At 43.7% G+C, this 24,106-nt stretch overlaps 1 pseudogene across 1 annotated transcript; it reads left to right on the plus strand.

Moving 5' to 3' along the window:
• The first annotated feature begins 299 nt into the window (after nt 1-299).
• Nucleotides 300-793, plus strand: LOC307094423 (jun dimerization protein 2-like; annotated as a pseudogene). The gene has a single exon. The product of its transcript is annotated as a jun dimerization protein 2-like (transcript).
• Nucleotides 794-24,106: the final 23,313 nt, after the last annotated feature.

Here is a 24,106-nt window from a genome sequence, read left to right on the forward strand (position 1 = left end):
GGACTAAGCTGCGGTGGCGGGGGCCTAGGCTGAGGTGGTTAGGGGCGATCAGGTAGGCAGGCAAGTGGTTAGGGGTGATGAGGCAGGCAGGCAGAGCCCCGCAATCTATTGCCTCAAAGAGGGAGACTCATGCCGCCTGACACAGCCTGCAGGAGGCACCGGCAGCGGTGGATGCTGCAGGGCGGGGCTGGGGCCATGGAGGCTCCTGAACAGGCATGGCGCCTGCAGCCTGGCACAGGCCCCGGGGTCGCAGCCTCCTCCCGTGGCTTCTGCAGGGCTGGGCTGCCACTCCTCCTGCTATGATGCCTGGGTAGATCCCAGACCCTTCCATGACTGCCGGCTCTCTGCCAGGGCTCGGCCCCCTGACTGGACTCCCCAGCTCGGCGGCCCTGACTGCAGAGGAGCTGAAATACGCTGACATCCACAACACTGGGGTCATGATTGCCCCTTTGCACTTCCTGGAGGTGAAACTGGGCAAGAGGCCTCAACCTGAGAAAAGTGAGCTGGACGAGGAAGAGGGGCGGAGGAAAAGGTGCTGGGGAAAGAACAAAGTGGTGGCAGCTCCATGCCGGAACAAGAAGACGGAGCGGACGGAGTTTCTGCAGCGGGAGTCTGAGTGGCAGGAGCTCATGAATGCGGAGCTGAAAACCCAGGTGGAGGAGCTGAAGCAGGAGCGGCAGCAGCTCATCCTGATGCTCAACCGGCATCACCCCACCTGCGTCATCAGGACTGACTGCGTTAAGACCCCAACTCGGAAGACAACCCACTGCTGGAGCAGCTGGAGAAGAAGTGACCGTGGGCTGGGAGGAGGAAGTGGAGGAGGAGGAGATGAACAGAGGGAGGAGGAGGATCCCAGAAGGCTCTTCCTTGCTGCATGAAAAACTCTCAATGAGGCTCAGCACAGCCAGCATCAGCCGGGCTTTTTTGTGAAACTTAGATCAGCCACACCAGGGGAAGAACCCCAGGCTGATGCAACCCAGAATCAAGTGCTGAGACCAAAGTCGTCCAGAGGGGGAACTGTTCTGCCTGGGGCCAGGCTTTCAGGAGGCAGGACGGAGGCTCTGGGCCGGAGAGACGCCCAACCAGGCAGCTGTGGGCACATCTCCAGCCTCTCCGCCAGGGCATCCACCCAAAGGACCTCCGAGCAGCCGGGAAAAGCCATGAGTTGCAACCAAAATTAGGCTGAGTATGGAACTACAATCTGCCTGCCTCCAGCCCTGATCCTGACCCTGACTCTGATCCTGATGCCAGGCTGGAGAAGGGCACAGTGCCAGGCCCTGCTATACTCACCCACCGTGGTCCGGCTCAGTCCTGCCCGGAGTGGCAGCCGGGGCACACCCTCATGGCCCTGCTGGAGTTGCTGTGGGCAGGAGGCACGGGCGCCCTTCCCAAGCACATGCTCACTGAATGTTACAGACTGGCTGTCCTGGCAGGGCTTTCAACTGCACATGTTTTTTATACTTTCTCTTTTTTTAATTTAATATATTTTACCAAAAAACTGATTTTATGCAAGCAATATATAAATGGATTTCTATAATCACTCGATGTGATACAGTATAAATATGCAATGGTTTGTTCGTTACAAACAGATATTCAGCAGTTATGGCTGTTGTGTGTAACTTCTAGGTACTGTCGTCTCTGGGTGTTGGGGTGGCAGGGGTAGGGTGCGGTGCATTTCCATCCTGGTAAATCCTTCAGAGTACTCAGTTCTGTATCTCTCAGTAAACATTATTCTTACTTAAAAAAAAAAAAAAGAAAAGAAAAGAAAGAGGGAGGCCCAGGCTACCCGGCTGGTGACGCTGCAGCAGGTGGGTGGGGCCTCCCTCTGTGGGGTGATCGATATGGGGACCCCGCCATCGATTGTCCCACAGAGGGAGGCCCAGGCCACTGGCCAGAGATGATATGGCGGGTGTGCGGGGCCAGCCAGTGATCACCACACAGAGGGAGGCCCAGGCCAGCCAAGTGATTGCACCCCATGCCTGTCGCCTGCAGAGGGAGGCGACTGGTGGCAGTGGGAGGGAGGGAGAGGAGGCAGCGCTGCACAGATGGCAAGCAGTGGCAGCAGCGGGGGTGGGGCCATCTGCCAGCAGCTGGGGGGAAGGAAAGCCCCGATAGGCCCTGATCTCAATCCAGGCCTAGGAACCCTACCCGAGGGTCCCGGATTGCAAGAGGGTGCAGGTCGGGCTGAGGGACCCCCAGAGTGCATGAATTTTTGTGCACCAGGCCTCTAGGCTATAATAATCTATATTAACAAAAGCATAAGATGCTAATTAGACCGGATGGCTGAATGACCTTCCGGATGACCTTCCGGACGAAGCTGGGGCTGTGAGGGCTGAGCCCCTTGCATGAATCTCGTGCATTGGGCCTCCAGTTATATATAAGCTGCTTACGCTTTGTGTACAACTTCACATGTAGTATCAAATTAATCATACTCCTCCATTCAAAGCACCTGTAATAATAACAGTTTGGAATGCCCTTTTCCTTCATTTATCTAATTTATAACTTTTTGCTTTCTTTTTTTCTCTCTAAATCTCTGTTTCCTTCCTCATAGTCAACTAACTTAAATGTGTTGGATATGTATCTTAAGGTTTGCATGTATTTGTATCATTGTCTGATGTTTAAGTATATATGTTCAATTTAGACACTCAGCATTTATGATTATCATCTATCCACTTTTCTATGTATATTCTAGTTCCTTGCTTCTAAATGCTGCATACTATACAATATTTTTACTTGTCTGAAATTCCCTTGGGATGAACACCTAAATTCACTATACATATCAGCTACCACAGTGGCGCATTAGTTGTTTTTGTCATTGGCATTACTAACAGATATTACTCATAGTATATGAATACATAGGAAGAGATTTGTGCTCTCTGGCCACCTTTTATATATAATTCTGGCCCATAAGTGTGGGCAGATATGACATAGGTGACTTCTAGGCTGGAGCATTTAATTACCAATCTGATACCCTCTAGAGCTGATCTTTTCCTCCTCACACTGTTCACAGTGGGTGGCTGCACTCTCGGCCTGCCAACCTGTGATGGACTCACAGTGTGAACAAAATCCAAACCTATGTGATTGTAAGGAAGGGGTTTGGAGGCGATCACAGCATAATCTAATCTCTCCTGACTCATACAGTCATCATGGGGGTCCCTTCCCAGCAGTCCTGTGTGAGAATATATTGGGGCTATATAACCAGGAATAGGACTTAGAGGACATAGAGGGTATGCAGTTTAAATCTGAGTTAGTATTGCTAGAGTGCTCTTGAGGAAGGTTAAGCTTGTCTGGTTTCTCCACATCCCCACTAATAATTACCACTATTCAACTTCCTAATTTCTATCAGTCAGATGGTTGTAAAGTGGTAAATTACTTTACTTTAATTTGCATTTCTCTGATTACAACTGAGCTTGAGGATCTCTTCATGTACTTGATAGCTATTTGTGTTTAACTGTCTGTTTATTATCTCTTTATATCATTTGTGCATATTAGCTTCTTCTCACAGAATTTATGTTTAATATGGTATCTTGTATTTACTCATGCAGTATAGCCTATTTTAATATAGTCTTTTTTTTCCTAAAAGGGGAAAGATATATTTACAGAAACTTTTCTTTCCAAGGCCACCAATAGCTATTTCCTGTAAAATTCAAAAGACTTTTTCATACCCACTCATCCTTTTTTGTTGTTTTTGTTAATCCTCACCTGAGGATATTTTTCCATTGATTTTTAGAGACAGAAAGAAACATCGATGTGAGAGAGACACATCGATTGGTTGCCTCCTGCATGCAGCCCAACCAGGGCTATGTAACAAGGGTATGCAACAAGGGTATGTGTCCTTGACTGGAGTCAAACCTGGGACCCTTCAGCCCATGGGCCAACACTCTATCCACTGAGCCAAACTGGCTAGGGCCCTACTCATCCTTGATATCTATAAAATCAGAGACTGCTATCTCCTAGCATTGCTTGCAATATTTTCTTCCTTTGAGTATTTTTTACATTCCACTATTCTTTGTGTCTTGTATTTTCATTGTTACCTTAGTTCCTTTCATGACTTATTTATAATGGTTTGTGTTCAGCTGTTTGGACTTCTCTCTTTTTGCTCCTTCCCCACAAGGATTCATGGATCCAACTATTACCTTAATCCTATCTAATAAAAGAGTAATATGCAAATTGACCATCACTCCTACACACAAGATAGCTGCCCCCATGTGGTCAAAGATGGCTGCCCCCATGTGGACACAAGATTGCTGCCACAAGATGGCCGGCAGGGGAGGGCAGTTAGGGGTGACCAGGCTAGCAGAGGATGGCAGTTGGGGGCAACCAGGCCTGCAGAGGAGGGCAGTTGGGGGGAACCAGGCCTGTAGGAGAGGGCAGGCCAGCAGGGGAAGGCAGTTGGGGGGGACCAGGCTAGCAGGGGAGGGCAGTTGGGGGTGACCGGGCCAGCAGGGGAGGACAGTTAGGGACAACCAGGCCTGCAGGGGAGGGCAGTTGGGGGCAACTAGGTCAGCAGGGGAGGGCAGTTAGGGGTGACCAGGCTGGAAAAGGAGGGTTGTTAAGGATGACCGGGCCAGCAGGGGAGGGCAGTTAGGGGCAATTGGGCCAGCAGGGGAGCAGTTATGTCGATAAGGCTGGTAGGGGAGTGGTTAGGGGGTAATCAGGCTGGCAGGCAGAAGCAGTAAGGGGCAATCAGGCAGGCAGGCAGGCGAGCAGTTGGGAGCCAGCAGTCCTGGATTGTGAGAGGGATATCTTAGATTGGAGAGGGTGCAGGCTGGGCTGAGGGACATCCCCCCCCCCCACCGCCCCGCACGAATTTCGTGACTGGGCCTCTAGTACTTAAAATAATAAAAAAAACAAATCTTTCACATTAACTTTTGTTATTAATGCTTCGACTCTGGCTACATATGTAATATCTTTATCTGATTATCTTATCATATCCCAAACATAGCAGGTTAATATGAAAATAAAAATATCACCTACAAAATATGCCACTTTCATATTTAAACCATTTCAATCATAAATCACCACTACTGTCAAGATAGAAATGATAAGTCATCTTTAATTCTCTTTTATTTACTAAGATGGGTCACTTCTTTGTTTCTCCCTTCCAAATGACTTCTGACTTTGCCCCTTTTTCTCTGATATCACTTTTCCTTGTCCATTGACACCTTTCTGCGAAGAAGTCTACCACCTCAGACCCAGTGCAACAGAAAGACCAATGACTAGAATGTGTGACCAGGTTTTACGTAGTTTAGCAATGAGCGAGGCCCATTGGCACTGGGAGCTTCTCTGAATCACATCAGTCAGTCTAGTACCCTGCAGTGCAGCACCCCTCCACTGAGGTGGCACCGCCCCTCAACCCCCGCCTCAAGGCTGCGGGTCCTTGCCCCTCCGCCCGAGCGTCCTTCCATGCCCCTTGATCCCTGACCGGGCCCACCCGCGTCTTGGGGGCACTGCAGAACCGCTCTCTCTCTGCAGGTGAGGCAGATCCCTGCCCTCGGTCTCCAAGAAGCTGTGAATCTGTGGCCAGAGGCCCAGTCTGGATCTCAGCAACCCCATGCCTGCGATGTTCCCAGGGCCCCATGGGAGTGGCTAGGCGGGCCAGCTGCCCCTCCCGGGACCTGTGATGTTCACCAGCCCCACAGGAGTGGCTAAGCAGGCCCAGCCACGCCTCCTCGGGGTGGCGATGTTCCCGGGACCCCACAGGAGTGGCTAGGCATGCCAAGCCGCTCCTCCCCAGGGTGGCAATGTTCCCAGGGCCTCGCAGGAGTGGCTAGGTGGGCCTGCTGCCCCTCTCGGGGCCTGCGATAGACCCGGACCCCTTGGGTGGCATCTGGAGCTGCCCACCCCGCCTCCCCGGGCCCCGATGGACTGGTACTTTGTGGGTGGCGTCTGGCACTGCCTGCCCAGCCTCCCCCACCCCCGATGGACCCGGACTTCCAGGAGCAGGCCATGGCACTGCCTGCCCCGTTTGTGTATACAAGAGCCACACTCAAGGGGCCAAAGAGCCGCATGTGGCTCGCGAGCTGCAGTTTGCCGACCACTGCACTAGACCACAGATATAAAACTCATTTTCCAATATTAGCTTATTAGTTAATAGAGATATAATTTTATTATGCCATGTACTTTATTCATTTATTTCTTAGCTTGCCTAGAACTTGAAAAGAGGAAAAAACTGGTCCTATGTATTGGTAAACACCTCAGACCACAACTACTCACCTACTCAAGTCTGCCATTGCAGTATCGGCACAGCCATAAACAATGCATTATTGAAATATTATAGCTGTGTTCCAAAAAACTTAATTTATGTACAACAAAATTTGAATTTCATACAATTTTCTTGTCACTTGTCTGTGGTCTTGATCCAGCATCTAGAAGGGTTCAGAAATCTGGAGAAGGGGCTGTGCGTAAATTAAATAAGAGTCCAGAGATGAAACATAATTTTGAAAGGCGTTATAGGGAGTCAGAGAAGACTTAGCTAAAGGAACTAAGTTCTCCTCGTCTCAGGACCTCTTGCTTTTTATTAGCACAAATTGTCCTAAGGCGAGGTAGATATACACATCAGAGGGTAGGGTTTTGTATACACAGTCCATTGTCAGAATGGGGAATTTGCCTATGGCTGTTCAGGTGTTTGGCTGTTCAGGTGTTCAGGTGTAGGAGGCAATAACATGTAGATTGAGATGCCCTCAGCTCTGCTGGTCTGACTGGCTCTGAGTTGCTGTGAGTGAATTTGAGTCCATGTATTATTCTTCTAAATTTTCCTATTCAACTACGCCAGGGCAAATCCTTCTCAAAACCTGCCCACTGTACTAACTGTTGGGAACTTAGCCCAAGTTCCTCCTTTATCTTCTGTTCACTAGACACAGGTCAATTCTTGGCGGCGGGGCTGATGGAGAAGCCATGAGAGGTTGTGGGTTTATAAGAATGAGTCTTTATTGCAGAAGCCAGTGGCCACATAGCCATCAGACAAAAACAGTCCTTATAGCAAAGTCCATATAGGCAGCAGCCAGACACTGGCTGGTGAATACATATCTTTCCCATAAAGCAGTATTAGTCTGTACCCACAGTTAGTATCTGAGCAGCCGCATGCTGCCTGGAAACTAACCGCCTTACATCGGTTAGTGGCTAAGCAGGCCCAGCCATGCCTAGTGGTACCTGAGCTTTCTGGCTAAGCAACTTCTTTGTTTCTCCTGCCCATCTGCTCTCTCTAGCAGACTTCTTCACACACTCCACTTTAACCCACTAGCTGGTCAGTAACCTACTTTTACACTACTAAGACAAAGAAGGCTTCATGCCAATAGTTACACCAGTCATATAGGCTACTGAAGGGCACAGTGGACCATGTGTTCTTGCGTCCGCTCGTGGTATTTTGGCCTGATTAGGATTCCCAGGCTCAGAATCCTTGAACATCCCATTTAGGCACATGCCCAGAGTGGCCTTGGCCATTCTGGTGTATTGATAAGAAGGCCTCTGTGCTCCCATTAGCCTTGACTATCCAGGGACCTGGCGTGGTTCCCAAAGGAGGACTACTGCAATTGCATTTAATATGGTAAGGCTACTTTATTCCTAAAATCTCAAAAAATAAAATCTCAAGTAGATAATGGTTAAACGTATTCCTTCGTACCAAAATTTATCGCCTGTCCTATTCTCTCTATCGAACAATTCTGCTTTGGTCACGGTGCACAGGATGTATTTTCTCTTGTCAACAACACCTATAAACACAGCTGTGTGCTGCTGCTCTGGACCAAGTGTCCCTGATTTGGTCAAGGAATCAAAGACGATTTTAAAAGGACAGGTGCTCCATAAGGAAATAAGCTGGTGCACATATGTTTGAAAAAACAGATAATTTAATCAAAATATTTTCTTTAAATAAGTGATCCTGAGGCTAACTTCACAGTTGTGCTGGAGTCTCTATATTACTGACAAGGCTAATATGGAAGCAGTTTATTTCAGACATTAAAAACAAGTATACAGGTTTAATTTAAAACATATTCTAAAGGTACTTTTAGATGAGGATATATTTACAGTGGAACTACACTCAATCCCACTGTATTACCTTGTTTATCGTGTAGATGGATAAAAAATAAGACTAAAATGATAAGATTAACTATATTATTGCAATCATTTTCCTGATGACAACGTAGGCTTGGCTAAATATATGTTTGGAAATAAACAGTATATACTAGGTGTACCGGTTAATAATGGCGGATTTTGTAATCAAAGAAAACACGATAATTTCAAGAGAAACATCAAAAGTGCTTTATACAAAGTAATGTCCATCGCTAGCTACACATTTCCCCATCTTTCAGGTAATTTGTGGCTACCGTCCCAATAGAATTTCTCTTGTTTTGAGGCAAACCACTCAGAGACCCAATTTTCCACTTCTTCGTAGGTTTTGAAGTGCTGCTCAGAAAGTGCATGTGCCATCGATCAGAACAAGTGGTAATCTGAAGGAGCAAGGTCTGATGAATACAGCAGGTGGGTTAATACTTCCCAGGCAAGATCTTTTAATGTGTCTTTAACTGGTTTTAAAGTGTGTGATGATGCGTCATCATGAAGCAAAATTACTTTGCCATGTCTTCTGGAACATTCTGGTCGTTTCACAATCAAAGTATGGTCCAAATTGATTATTTGTTGTTGGTAGTGATTAGTATTAATGGTTTCACCTGGTTTTAGAAGCTCATAACATACACACCTTCATGATCCCACCAAACGCAGAGCATTGTCTTCTTTCTGAAGAGTTTTGGCTTTGCAGTCTATGTTGATGGTTGACCTGGATCAACCCATGATTTTGTGCATTTGGGATTCTCAAAATAAATCCACTTTTCATCACCAGTCACAATTTGATACAAAAAAGACTTTCTTTCATACCATTGAAGCAACATTTTACTGATGCCTTATCCATTTTCCATTTGTCTTTTGTTCAGTTGATGTGGCACCCATTTTCCTTCCTATAGAATCTATCCCATTGCTTGGAAACAATTGGAAATTGTTTGCTGAGCAACGTTTAATCTTTCTGCAAGTTGTTTTTGAGTTTGACATGCATCTTCATCCAATAATGTTGGTCTTCAAACTTTTTCGGTTGACCTGGATGTTCTTTGGCTTTCACATCAAAATCATCACTTTTAAAGCATTTAAACCAGCATTCACAAGTATCTTGAGATGGAGCATGTTCACTATAAGCTTCCCGAAGTATATAACTATTTTTTCCAATATAAAGTAATGAATTAAAGCTTCCCACAAATGCTCTTTTTTTTGTCACGAAATTCAACATTTTTAAGTGTAAAAATATCTATGATGTTAATACCTTCAGCAAGTTTGACATATGAAGTTTTGAAGCTTGCTGTCAATACAACAAAATAGCATACATATCAAATCGCATATATATCAACATATGTCTAACTCCATCTATTGAAAAAAATCCGCATTATTAACTGGTACACCTAGTAATGTACATGCAATTATTTGGTAATGTAATCATTTTACACAATCATATTTTTGTAATTTTGTCATGTGCTTTCCCATTTTCATATGCTTATATACTTAATCATGAAACCAGAATTAAACATTTTTTAAATTATTAACTTTATTGTGATAAAAGAGAATCATAATGTAGAGTTTCAGAAACATTAACAGTATACATATAACACAACATCTGAGTTTAAACACTCTTTTATTTTTCCAAGTTTTTTTTTTTATCATCGACTCTGATTATTCTAATTTGTTTTTTCTCAAATTAATTCCTCAATTGTCCTTGTTACTTTTTCACCTCTTATTTGCTGCATAAATGAAATTAGGAGTAACACTTGAAAATGGGAATTTTATCACTCTTTGCTCATAATTTTAAAGGATAGAAATGATTCCTAGGATGCTTTTTTTCCTATATTGGTTAAGGTATTACATATGTGTCCTTATCCCCCATTTCCCCCCAATCCCCCCGCTCATGCCCTCACCCCCTTGGTGTCTGTGTCCATTGGTTATGCTTATATGCAGGCATACAAGTCCTTTGGTTGATCTCTCCCCCTTACTCCCACTCTCCCCTACCTTCCCTCTGAGGTTTGATGGTCTGATTGATGCTTCTCTGACTCTGGATCTGCTTTTGTTCATAAGTTTATGTTGTTCATTATATTCCACCTATGAGTGAGATCATGTGATATTTACCTTTCTCTGATTGACTTATTTCACTTAGCATAATGCTCTCCAGGTCCATCCATGTTGTTGCAAATGGTAGGAGTTCCTTCCTTTTTATAGCAGCTTAGTATTTCATTGTGAAGATGTACCACAGTTTTCTAATCCACTCATCTGCTGATGGGCACTTAGGCTGTTTCCAAATCTTAGCTATGGTGAATTGTGCTGCTATGAACATAGGGGTGCATATATCCTTTCTGATTGGTGTTTCTAGTTTCTTGGGATATATTCCTAGAAGTGGGATTACTGGGTCAAATGGGAGTTCCATTTTTAGTTTTTTGAAGAAACTCCATACTGTTCTCCACAGTGGCTGCACCAGTCTGCATTCCCACCAACAGTGCAAAAGGGTTCCTTTTTCTCTGCATCTTCGCCAGCTCTTGTCATTTGTTGATTTGTTGATGATAGCCATTCTGACAGGTGTGAGATGGTACTTCATTGTCATTTTGATTTGCATCTCTCAATGATTAATGACTTTGAGCATGGTTTCATAAGTCTCTTGACCTTCTTTATGACCTCTTTCGAAAAGTATCTATTTAGGTCCATTGGCCATTTTTTGATTGGGTTGTTTATCTTCCTTTTGTTAAGTTGTATGAGTCCCCTGTAAATGTTGGAGATGAAACCCTTATCAGAGATAACATTGGCAAATATGTTCTCCAATGCAGTGGGCTTTCTTGTTGTTTTATTGATGGTTTATTATGCTGTGCAGAAGATTTTTATTTTGATGTATAATACTCAATGAAAATCACTTTTATGCATGTATAAGCAATTATCAAAGGTAGAGTTAGAAGAGGGGCAATGTGAAATCTAGGAGACAGTCAGTACATAGATAAAGGCCCATGATCGTGAGAAATCTAAGGACTGAAAACAGATTATCATATGACTGAAAAACATGTATCAAAAAATATGCACCTAAAATAAAATCCTGCTACATGGACACTGAAGAAATTCGGTGAAAAGAAATGAAGTCTTTACCTTCTTGGAAATGTAGAGAGTTAAATCAAACATGAGGAAAGGAAAGAAGAAAAGATAATTTTAAATAGTGAAAAAATACACACAAACAAACACCCCCCCCCCCACACACACACACACAACATTTGACTTTGGGTGGTGGATACATGGTGAAATATACAGATATTGCAACATAGGAACCCACATCTGAAACCTATATGATCATGGTGACCTATGTCAACCCAATATATTTAATAAAAACAAACAAACAAAAACATGTTTATATGATAGAGACTGCCATGTTAGGGCTTTGTTAGGATCATCAGTAAAAGTCTCTCTGAAAAATTGGCATTTCAGTGTAATTGAATAATGATGAGAAGGAAAGTGGGAAATCATTTTCTGCAGAAGGAACAGTGGGTACATAGGCCCAGAGGAGGTACTCAACTTTGTATATTAGAGGAACTAGAAGAAAAAAACAGAAACAATAAAAAAAAATGTTGAAGGTAGAAGAGATGGGATTGCAAATGTGAACAACTCATTGGAAGGTTCTAAAAGCCAAAGTAAGGCATTTAACCTGATACTAACTAATGAAAGCCTACGAAAGGAAGAATTATGCAGAGTTAGACCACTACAACTGACCATGCAAAAGATGATGGCGGCTTGGATTAGGATGATAGTGGGAAGAAGAGATAGATGGGCTTAAAATATGTTTATAGCACATGGTCAGTCAATAAGTCTTGTTGATTAATAGATCTGCAGAGTAAGAAAAAGGACTCAAGATAAATTCTTAGACTTTTGTACAGAGAACTACCTGGTAGTATTAATGATTAAGTCAGGGAAGCTGATTTAGTTAGGAAAAAAAAATGAGGTTTATTTTGTCAACCCAAAATTTCAAATGCTTATTAGAAAGACATAGAAAAATCAAGTAGGTAGTTCAGTGCATCACTCTGGTCATGGGAAGTGTCTGGATTAAAGGTATACATTTGGGAGTTATTAGCATATCAATGTTATTTTAAGCTATGGGAGTGGATGAGACATTCAAAGTATAGAAATAGATAAGAAAAATGTCCAAAACTGAGGCCAGAGGTTCTTTAGCATTTAGAGATCAAATGGAGAATCAGAATTGAGAAAGAGGAGACTGAGAAGCAATGCCATGAACTAGGAGGTCTGAGAAGTGTGATGACAAAGGTCAAGAGAAGAAACATTATAAGGAAGAATTAATAAAAACTATTTTGGGTGTTACTGAAATTTCAATTAGGTAAAAGCAAAAAAGTTCACTGGATTTTTCAGCATGATGCTCATTATTTACTTTGATATGGGCAGTCTCTGCAGAATGAAGGCATGAATGCACTAGTTTGAGCCAAGTATGTGAAATGAGCAAGTAGAGGAATTATAGATAACTTTCCAAATTTTTTACTGTTAATAGAACCTTCGAAATGTGCACAGTGGAAATACTAAGGATTTTAGATATTTCAAGGCTTATAGGAATGATATAGTACAAGGAGATAAATTTCTGATTCAGTAGAGAGTTGGGATCTTTGATGGGAGGAAGAAAATGTATCAGTAATAACAGAATGGAGGAAAGTGAGGGTGAGAAAATAATCCTGTTCAATTAATTTTGTGATGGCGAGATAAAGGCGTTCCTTTCCGTTTGTGTTTGTTTTATCACCAGCTGACAATGAGGAGCTGTAGAAGGATGTAATGTTTGAGATGACTGGAGAAGTAATAATGATTTGCATGCAGTGCAAAATTGAGCATAATAGGGAAGAAGTGTATGTTTTTCAATAGGCGTTGTGGAGTGATACTGAAATTAGTAATCTTGAATTTAAAGTTAGATCAGTTAACAAATGCGTTTATTTATATTTTTGTTCGCACTGATAATAAGCATTTAGGTAGATGGACTGGGCAGGTAGATTTAATAGCCTAATAAAGATTGTACTTGATAGACACATATGATGAAAGATGAAATAACCAAAGTAAACATTCCCATTCAGAAAGAGGAAGAAAGAGACATATTGCAACAGTGGCAGCAGCAATTTTGATGTCCTGAAAGGTGGCAATTGTGATGGACCCCATTCTCTGGATGGAGAATATTTTGAGTCTACTCTATGTACACTTCCTGGTACAACTCTCTTTGTTCAGTGTTCTTCATAGCTCTTTGCTCTACCTTCTAGGAAACACTTGGTTTTTCATTATGATCGTAACCATAACTGGAATAGACACTGATGAATTTGCTCTTCCTGGGCCCTGAGCTGTTTCTTAGCTCACCCCCTGCCTGTAGTTGGATGAGGCCCCACAGGTCATATTAACTTGTAAACTGACACAGTCTGTTTTTGTCTAGACTGCTGGTTCTTTGGCAAAACAACTCTCTGAAAAATGTTTAGCCTTCTCTAGCTTATTTTGGTGACATCCATGTGTCAACATTCATACTCAGTTCTTTTCTAAACAGTGTATTTTTTCCAGATAGTATATTTAATTTGTGATGTGTCTTTGCTTTTTTAACTCCGTCCTCTCTCTTTAACCTAGTAGTGAGTACCTTGAGCCTAGCATTTTTGTAAGAGGGAAAACCAAATACTTTGTTGATTTTCCAATAGCAATTTTTCTTTTCTAACTGAAAATATTTGCTCACGATCATATCCTGCATTCTTTCTCTAGGATACCATAATCAAATAAGAAATTTTACCACTAAGTATGTTGGCCTTTTCCTTGATTTAATTCAGCTGCAATGTAGAACTTTAATAAGCTTTTGTTGGTCAATATTCTTTTCATTTGTGTTGGGGCGAGAAGTGGTTCTCTCTTGCGACCCTGAAAGGCCTTGATTTTAGGTACTCTCCCTATTCCTTTAATTCCTCAAACTGATCAAATCTTTTTGAGCTTCTCTTTCTTTGAACATATTATGAACATGCATATTTTCTGTCTGTGTTAAGACTTCTTCTGGAGCTACAACTTCATTAGACTCATGACCTTTCTAAATTAAAAAAGGAGAAACCTTTATCAACTCTTTTATTATTTCAAAACATCTATCTTTTGTTTTTTACCTTCCAATATATATGTATTTTTTATTTCTCTCCAATTGGTCACTATAAACAGTGCCATCTATTTTAGGTTTTTGTTACTTCAGTATCACATCTCAAAGTTCAAAATTTAGTATTTTTAGTAAAAAATAGCTCCAGAGTTTCGGGTTTATTGCTTACTCAGATCACAAATCCCATGCAAACCTAGTCTGACTTAGGCTCTGTCTTTTCAGATGCTTCCCTGAGTGCTATGGCAGGAAGGAGAACATGGCGACTGGCTGCCATTCTGGAATTGAGATGGATCAATTGGCTCACATTTACTTAGTTCAAAACAAGTCACATGGTCCCACCTAATTTCAAAATTAGGTCAGGGGTGTGAAATTCTATACCCATAAAAAAGAATACCAGAATACTTTTGAAAAGCCATAATTATTATCACATAGACCATTAAAAATATTTGCTAATTAAAAGAATGAGAAGATGCTACAAAGAAGTAAGGATAACAAAACAAAATAAAACAAAACACATGGGTACTCTTTTTATTTCCAGCAACAAGAGGCAATAGCTGGGTGCTTGAGGGTTTGGTTAACTGAAAACCTCTTGCTGAGAGTGAAAACTCCACATCAAATAGCATTCTTACAGCTTCTGATCACAGGAGTATTGGTTGTAAAAGAAAGCATTCCATAATTCACTTTCTTTCCTCCTTCAAAGAGAATATTTTCCTTGTATAGGCAGAGGCTGAGGCAGGTAGTTCAATGGAAAGATCTCTGGACTAGATTCATGTGATCTCTGCCAACTTCTAACTGTATACGTGTCAATGTACCACAAAGGAATGCCTTTCAAACTTGAGTTGCTCACAGTCTGTCTTGTAGTTCTATCACCAAATTAGCTCTCCACATGGCTTCAAGAGTGACCTAGCATGTAGGAGCTGCTTGTTAATTGTGTGTTTAATTGAAACGAATATTCTTAAATTATGTTCTCTATCAAGTTGAGAGGAATGTTCTAGGAAGGGGACAAATTTATTCTTTCTTTGGGAGATCCACACTTATTCCCTCAAAGGGTAAGAATTTGCCTGCTACAATCCTTTTCCTTCCCTTAAGGACCAAGTTCTAACTGTTTTCATAAACATAATCTAATACTGAAAATCATACCCAGTGATTTGCTCCCAGAAATCATGCCCCAACAAATGCCCCTTTCTCTATTCCTTTCAACAAGAATCACTAGAAGCAATTTGCTTTTAGCTGGCAAGGCCAGACACTCATCTTTACTTTCCTACTTCAGGGATATAGCAATTCTCTAGCTCTATGTCAGTAGTTCACAGAGATCTTGATTGTTTTTTCATTCCACAAGATATCACACTGGCTCACTATATTTATAACATTACTAGAGGCCCGGTGCATGAAATTTGTGCAGGGGGGAAGTGGGGGTGTCTCTCAGACCAGCCTGCACCCTCTCTAATCTGGGACCCCTCTAGGGATGTCCAACTGCCCGTTTAGGCCCCATCCTGGTGGGATGGGGCCTAAACGGGCAGTTGGATATCCCTCTCAAATCCAGGACTGCTGGCTTCCAAACGCTCGCCTGCCTGATTGCCCCTAACAGCTTCTACCTGCCAGCCTGATCAAGCCCTAACCACTTCCCTGCCAGCCTGATTGATGCCTAAGTACTCCCTTGCCAGCCTGGTCCCCCCCAACTGCCCTCCCTAGCAGGCCTGGTTCCCCCCAACTGCCCTCCCCTGCAGGCCTGGTCACTCACAACTGCCCTCCCCTGTAGGCCTGGTTGCCCCTAACTGCCCTCCCTTGCTGGCCCAGTCACCCTTAACTGCCCTCCCCTGATGGCCTGGTCGCCCTCAACTGCACTCCCCTGCAGGCCTGGTCCCCCCCATCTGCCCTCCCCTGCAGGCCTGGTCCCCCCTGACTGCCCTCCCCTGCAGGCCTGGTCTCCCCCCGACTGCCCTCCCCTGCAGGCCTGATCGCCCACAACTGCCCTCCCCTGCCAGCCATCTTGTGGCAGCCATCTTGTGTCCATATGGGGGCAGCCATCTTTGACCACATGGCAGCGGCCATCTTGTGTGTTGGAGTGATGGTCAATTTGCATATTACTCTTTTATTAGATAGGATCCTTATCACACCTACCTAGTGAGAAGTAACAACTAGTCTAGATGTATTCTTAAGAAATTTGCTTATCTGTGTGTGGAAAATAAATTACACATAAGTTCAGGTGCCTTCCACCTCAGTGAAATTTCTGTGGATCCAATGATGTGGGACATGTCAACATATTCTTCCTAAGGTGAAAAATAAATTCTTGCATTTAGCTCCTCATATAACCGAAAAAGAATGACAATGCCTGGTGTACCTCTTTGGATTTTGGAGGCAACACATTCCTCCCTTGGGTATGTTACTCCAACCCATTTACCAAGTGACCCAAAAAGCTGCTCATTTTGAGTGGGGCTCAGACTAAAAGAAGACTGTGTAACAGGTCCAGGCTGTTACACAACCAGCCGTGCCCCTTGGTCCACATGATGCAGCAGATGCAATGGTGCTTAAAGTGTCTGTGAGGAAAGGATGCTGTTTGGAGCCCTTGGTAAGCCCCTGCATGTGAATTGTGGTACAGGCCCTTCGGATTTTGCAGCAAAATTTTGCCATCCCTGTGGATAACTACTCCCTTTCTAGAACAGCTCTTGGCATCCTACAGGGCCTTAGTAGAATATGAATACCTTACCATGGACTACCAAGTTACAGGTGACCTGGAATGCCCAGCAGCACTGGTTACTATCTGATCCACCAAGCCAGATAAAGTTGTGTGTGTATAGCTACACTCCATTAACAGGATCAGGCTGAACAAGCCCTGAAGACACAACTAAGTTTGTTTGTTTTTTTTTTAATATATTTTATTGATTTTTTACAGAGAGGAAGGGAGAGGGATAGAAAGCTAGAAACATCGATGAGAGAGAAACATCGACCAGCTGCCTCCTGCACACCCCCTACTGGGGATGTGCCCGCAACCAATGTACATGCCCTTGACCGGAATCGAACCTGGGACCTTTCAGTCCGCAGGCCGACGCTCTATCCACTGAGCCAAACCGGTTTTGGCCAACTAAGTTTCTTGATGCAGTATTGCAAATGCCAATGGTCCCAGCCTGCACCTATAGCCTAATGAGGAGTTCCCTATGATCAACTAACAGAAAAAGAAGAGTCTCAGGACTGGCTTACAGATGGTTCTGTAATATATGCAGGTCCCACCTGAAAGTGGACAGCTGTAGCACTACAGCCTCTTTCTGGGACATCGCTGAAGGAAGATCCTCCCAGTGGGCAGAACTTTAAGTGATGCCCCTGGTTACTCATTTTGCTTGCAAAAGGAATTGGCCAGAGGTGCAATTATATACCAACTGACAATCTGTGGCCAATGATCAGGGACTTGGAAGAAACACAAATGGAAAATTGGTGACAATGAAATTTGGAGAAGATGTATGTACATAGACATATCTGAATGGGCAAAAAAACCCAAAGATAATGCATCCATGTGAATGCTTATGAAAGGATGACCTCAGCAAAGGAACATTTTAATAATCAAGTGGATAGAATGACTAATTCTATGGATACTAATCAAACCATGTTTCTAGCCGCCCTGTCATTGTCCAATCCACTCATGAACAAAGTGGCCATGGGCAAGGAAAAAAGTTATGCATGGGGTCAGTAACATGGACTTTCACTCATCAAGCTGACCTGGCTTCAGCTACTGTTGAGTACCTAAACAGTAGCAGAAACACATACTGAGTCCCTAATATGACATCGGTGGACTGATTTACTGAATCCCTGTCCACTGTCATATTATTCCACACAGCATTGCTTCTGATCACTTTATGGCAAAAGCAGGGCAGCAATGGGCCAATGTTCATGTAATTTACTGTTCTTAACATGTTCCCCACAATTCTAAAAAACAAACAAACAAACAAAAACTGACTTGATAGAACGGTGGAATCACCATCCAATATATGGTCCTGTTTCTTCTGTAGCCAGGAATCAGGGATCCAGAAATCAAGGAGTGGAAATTGGAATGACTCAATTCACTATTATTCCTAGTGACCCACTAGTAATTTTTTCTTCCTGGTGCTATGACCTTATGTTCTCCTGGGTAGAGGACTTAGTTCCAAAGGAAGAAATGCTTCTATAAGGAGACACAACAATGACTCCATTGAACTTGAAGTTAAGACTGATTGCAGAACACTTTGGACTTGTCATGTAGCTGAATCAACAGGCAAAGAAGGGAGTTCTGTGTTGGCTGAGGTGCTTTATTCAGACTACCAAGTGGAAATTGGACTGCTATTCCCCAATGAAGTTAGGGAAGATTATGTCTGGAATACATGATATTCCTTAAAGCATCTCTTAGTATTTTAACATTCTGTGATTAAGGTCAGTGGAAGAGTACAGTAACCCTGTCCAGTCAGAACTGCTAGTAGCCCAGAGCCTTCAAGAATGAAGGCTTAGCCCTAACCGGTTTGGCTCTGTAAATAGAGTGTCGGCCTGCAGACTAAAGGGTCCCAGGTTCGATTCTAGTCAAGGGCATGTACCTTGGTTGCGGGCACATCTCCTGTGTCGGGGCGGGGCGGGGTGCAGGAGGCAGCTGATCGATGTTTCTCTCTCATCGATGTTTCTAACTCTCTGTCCCTCTCCCGTCCTCTCTGTAAAAAATCAATAAAATATATATATAAAAAAAAAAAGAATGAAGGCTTAGGTCACTCCATCTGCAAAGAAACAGACCCACCTGAGTTGTTTGATGAATACAAAGGGAACACACTGGGGAGTAGAAGAAGATAATCATAAATACCAATGATGACCATGTCATCCGTTACAAAAATAAAGACTGTAATTTTAATGAGTATATCCTCCATATTTTGATATGAATAAGATTATGTGTATATATATATAGTATATATATATACACCTAAACATATATATATACACACATATATATACTAATAACTATATACATGAAACAAATATTTTTGTTTTCTTCTCTCTCTTATTCCCTTATCATGTAATATAAGATATATTCACTTTATATTATAGTATTAAGTTTTATTAATTATATATTATAGTATTTTCATTATGGGATATCCTGGAAAAGGGTAAGCTCTATCTCTCTCTGGCTTATTTCAAGACTAGAGGCCTGGTGCACAAAATTCATGCACAGGTGTGTGTGTCCCTCAGCCCAGCCTGCACCCTCTCCAATCTGGGACCCCTCGAGGGATGTCCGACTGCCCGTTTAGGCCTGATTCCAGTAAGCTCAGGTCTAAATGGGCAGTCGGACATCCCTCTCACAATCCAAGACTGCTGGTTCCCAACTGCTCGCCTGCCTGCATTCCTGATTGCCCCTAACCGCTTCTTCCTGCCAGCCTGATCACCCCCTAACCACTCCCCTGCCAGCCTGATTGATGCCTAACTGCTCCCCTGCAGGCCTGGTCCCCCCCAACTGCTCTCCCCTGCAGGCCTGGGTCCCCCCAACTGCCCTTCCCTGCAGGCCCGGTCGCCCCCAACTTCCCTCCTCTGCCGGCCTGGTCACCCCTAACTGCACTCCCCTGCAGGTTTGATCGCCCCCAACTGCCCTCCCTTGCAGGCCTTGTCCCTCCCAACTGCCCTCCCTTGTTAGCCTGATCTCCCCCAACTGCACTCCCTTGCAGGCCTGGTCCCCCCCAACTGCCCTCCCGTGCTGGCCTGATCACCCACAACTGCCCTCCCTTGCAGGCCTGGTCCCTCCCAACTGTCCTCCACTGCTGGCCATCCTGTGGTGGCCATCTTGTGTCCACATGGAGGCAGTCATCTTTGACCACATGGGGGCAGTCATCTTGTGTGTTGGAGTGACAGTCAATTTGCATATTATTCTTTTATTAAATAGGATTAGATAGGATAGAGGCCTGGTGCATGGGTGGGGGCCAGCTGGTTTGCCCTGAAGTGTGTCCCGGATCAGGGTGGGGGTTCCCTTGGGGCATGGGATGGCCTGGGTGAGGAGCCTGTAGTGGTCTGCAGGCTGGCCACGCCCCCCAGTGACCCAAGCGGAGGCCCTGGTATCTGGGATTTATTTATCTTCTATAATTGAAACTTTGTAGCCTGGAGTGGAGGCCTGGGCCAGCCAGGGCAGGTGGAAAGCTTGGCTTCCTCCATCTCCGGGGGCAACTCAAGCCTCCTGCTCTCTCCAGCTCCGTGGCTGCCACCATTTTTGTTGGGATTTATTTATCTTCTATAATTGAAGCTTTGTAGCATTGAGTGGATGCCTGGGCCGGCAAGGGCTGGAGGAAAGCTTGGCTTTCTCCATTGCCGGGGAAACCCAAGCCTCCCTCCTGCTCTCTCTGTGGCCGCAGCCATCTTGGTTGGGTTTATTTGCATATTCACTCCTGTTTGGCTGGTGGGCGTGGCTTGTGGGTGTAGCAGAGGTACAGTCAATTTGCATATTACTCTTTTATTAGATAGGATGTTTCATCATTGATATTCTGCAGTTTGAATCTGATATGCCTAAGTGGGTTGTTTTTTTTTTGGAGTAGTGTTTATCTTGTTTCTTTTTCTCTGATCTTTTTGGATGTGTGGTTTGGCATCTGATATTAGTTTATGAAAAATTCTCAGTCATTGCTATTTTAGATATCCCTTCTATTTCTTTTTTCTTTCCTCTTAAGGTATTCCTATTAAGCAAATGTTATGCCTTTTGTAATTGCCTCATAGTTCTTGTATATTTTGAGTTTTCTAAATATTTTTTCTCTTTGCTTTTCAGTTAAGTTTCTAGTGTCATATTCTCAAGCTCTGAGATTCTTTCCTCAGCCATGTCTAATCTTCTAATGAGCTCATAAAAGGCAGTTTTCATTTCTGTTAGTGTTTTTAACATTTTGGCAATCTCTTACTGGTTCAGATGCTTGTTAAGTTTTCTTAGACTGTATTTTTGACTTTTGTGTGCCTGGTAATATTTTTGTTGAGAAATGAACATTAGGTACTGCATAAAAGTACTGAAGTAAATAGATCTGTAATGGTGCAGTTTTAATGGCTAGAGTGGACTATATTTCTGTATTTCTCTTCCCCTATGTGGAAGGTGAGAGGGAGCTGGAGGTAAGTATTGTTCTTCCCCCATTTGGAAGACTAGAGCTGGCTGAAACTGAGTATTTTCTTTACAGAAGGTAGATTAAACTGTAATAAAATAGTTTCTCTTAAGGGTTGGCTTTGATGAAAACAGAGTGCCCTGGTGTATGTCAAAATGGCCAATTTTTCTTTCCCCTACTGGAAGCAGAGGATGGGGAGGGGGTTTCTTCATCATTCATTGTAAATACATGGTAGAGCTCCTGGAGTTTAAACTTACAAAATCATGGGGGATTTTCTATGATTGGGTACCCCTGGAGTTTCCCACCATTAGACTTGCCCACATGAGCCTTCAACAATCCATCAATTAGAACTCAGAAGTTTTTCTATTGTGGTAATAAAAACCAAAGGTTTCAGCTCATGAATGTTTGCTCTAGTAAGTTCTGATTCTCTTATCTACCTGTTTCTCTGATTTTTGGAGAAGCCGTTTGCTTTATGACCTCACTTTTCTAACAGATGTAAGAAAAGTTGTTGATTTTTCCCTTTATCTGCTTTTTACTTATTGTTAATATGAAGTGGCAACTTCTAAGCTCCTTACATGCTGGACCAGAAACTGAAAGTCCTACATTTTTCTTAAAAAATCATGCATGCATTCTAGATGTCTAAATGTCAAAGTCCTTGCTTATTAATGATGATACAATTAGTTACAAAAAATTTTTAAAGTTTCATTGCAATTAAAAAAACTATATTGTGTATTTCCTATTAGGTAGCTCCATGACAAATAATAATGCTAATGCTCAAGTTTCTTTAATGCCCAATTCTGTAATTTAACCTTATATGTGCTCTAGGCCATTTCTCAAGGAAATGAAAAGCTTAATTTGATACATATACATGCATGATTATATTGAAGCTAAGGCTTTTTCCATGTGAATGTATCTCATAGTATCTATTATCCTGAATAAGCAACCACATACTTTTTTGGCAGCCCTCAATTTCCTTTAAAATATTTTATTCTTGAAATAAAATATTAGAGCGTAGAAAATTTAAAGCATGAGCCTAGTACAAAATATTCTACATTCCTGGCTTTAGTTTTCCAAAAGTGTGTTTATATATCCTATCTAATAAAAGAGTAATATGCAAATTAACTGTCACTCCACAACCAAAATGGCGGCCCCCATAGCCACAAGATGGCAGTGCCCAGTCCCCTCAGCCCCGCTGCTGGAGTGTCTGGGCCTGTCCGCTGGAGTGGGTGGATCCAGCCTCCCCGCTCCACCAGTGCTGCAGTGTCTGGGCCCATCAGCCCCGTGGGGGTTGTTCGCGGGGACCAAGCAGCGAGGCTGGATCAACCCCCAGACACAGCAGACAGAGCTCAGACATCAGGGCTTGGACGCTTCGTTCACAGGGTACTGGTGGGGAAGCCCCAGGCCAGGCAGACAGAACCTGGACAGCAGGGCTTGGGGGCTTCCTTAGCGCAGCAGCAGTGGGGAAGCCCCAGGACCAGCAGACAGAGTCCAGACAGCAGGCCTTGGGGGCTTCGTTCGCAGGGTGATGGTGGGGAAGTCCCAAGACATGACAGACAGAGCCCAAACAGCAGGGCTTGGGGGCTTCCTTAGCAAGGTGGTGGCGGGAACACCCCCAGGCCCCGCAGACAGAGCCCGGACAATAGGGCATTGGGGCTTCCTTAGTGTGTCAGTGTTGGCGAAGCCCCCAGGCCTGGCAGACAGAGCACACTGCAGGGCATTAGGGCTTCCTTCACATGGCGCATGGCGGCAGCATGCAGAGAGCAAAGAGCAGGACATGGAGGCTTCATCTCCATGGCTGCAGCGAAACCCCCAGGCCCCGCAGAGAGCAGAGAACCACAGGGAGTGGGCCTAAGCCATCAGTAGGACATCCCCTGAGAGCTCCTGGATTGTAGAGGGTGCAGGTTGGGCTGAGGGACCCCCGTGCACAAATTTTGTGCACCAGGCCTCTAGTCCTATATAATAAAAGGCTAATATGCAAATTGACCAAACAGTGGAACGACCAGTTGCTACGATGCACACTGACCACCAGGGGGCAGATGCTCAATGCAGGAGCTGCCCCCTGGTGGTGAGTGTGCTCTCACAGGGGGAGTGCCACTCAGCCAGAAGCCAGGCTCACGGCTGGTAAGCCCAGCGGTGATGGCGGAAGCCTCTCCTGCCTCCGCGGCAGCGCTAAGGATGTCTGACTGCCAGCAGTGAGACATCCCCCAAGGGCTCCCAGACTGCGAGAGGGTGCAGGCAATACCCCCCCCCCCCCCCCGAGTGCACAAATTTCAATTTATACTAGAGGCCCGGTGGGGCCTTGGCCTGTGGGGATTGGCCCGCTGTGGGTGTGCTACTCATCCAGGTCAGTCGAGCAGCACTCCCACTGTGGGAGCACATTGACCACCAGGGGGCAGCTCCTGCATTGAGTGTCTGCCTCCTGGTGGTCAGTGCGCATCATAGCAACTGGTCAACTGGTCATTCTGGTCATTGTGCTGTTTGGTCACTGGGCTTTTATTATATAGGATATATATATATATATATATATATATATATATATATATATATATATATATAATTTGAAAAGTGAGAAAAATTCTCAGGACACAAGACATAACACCAATATCCTGTGGTCAACTTCACTTAAATGATGGAGGGAAAATAGTCTGCTATTGACTTTGGTTCACCTGTTCCTCCTTCAAGTATATAGCAGTATTCTAGTCCCTAATTTAAAGAGGCAATTAAAGTATTTTCATAGCATAATCATAATTTTTATCATTCAATTCTTATTGAATGACTGAACTAGATATGATTTCATGACCAAGCTGCTTATTATTTTGAATAGACTCCTGATTTGATCTACCTCAGAATTAGAACATGTGTTATTAATAATATTTTGATT

This window comes from Cnephaeus nilssonii (assembly GCF_951640355.1).
Source record: "Cnephaeus nilssonii genome assembly, chromosome: 3".
NCBI classification, from domain to species: domain Eukaryota; kingdom Metazoa; phylum Chordata; class Mammalia; order Chiroptera; family Vespertilionidae; genus Cnephaeus; species Cnephaeus nilssonii.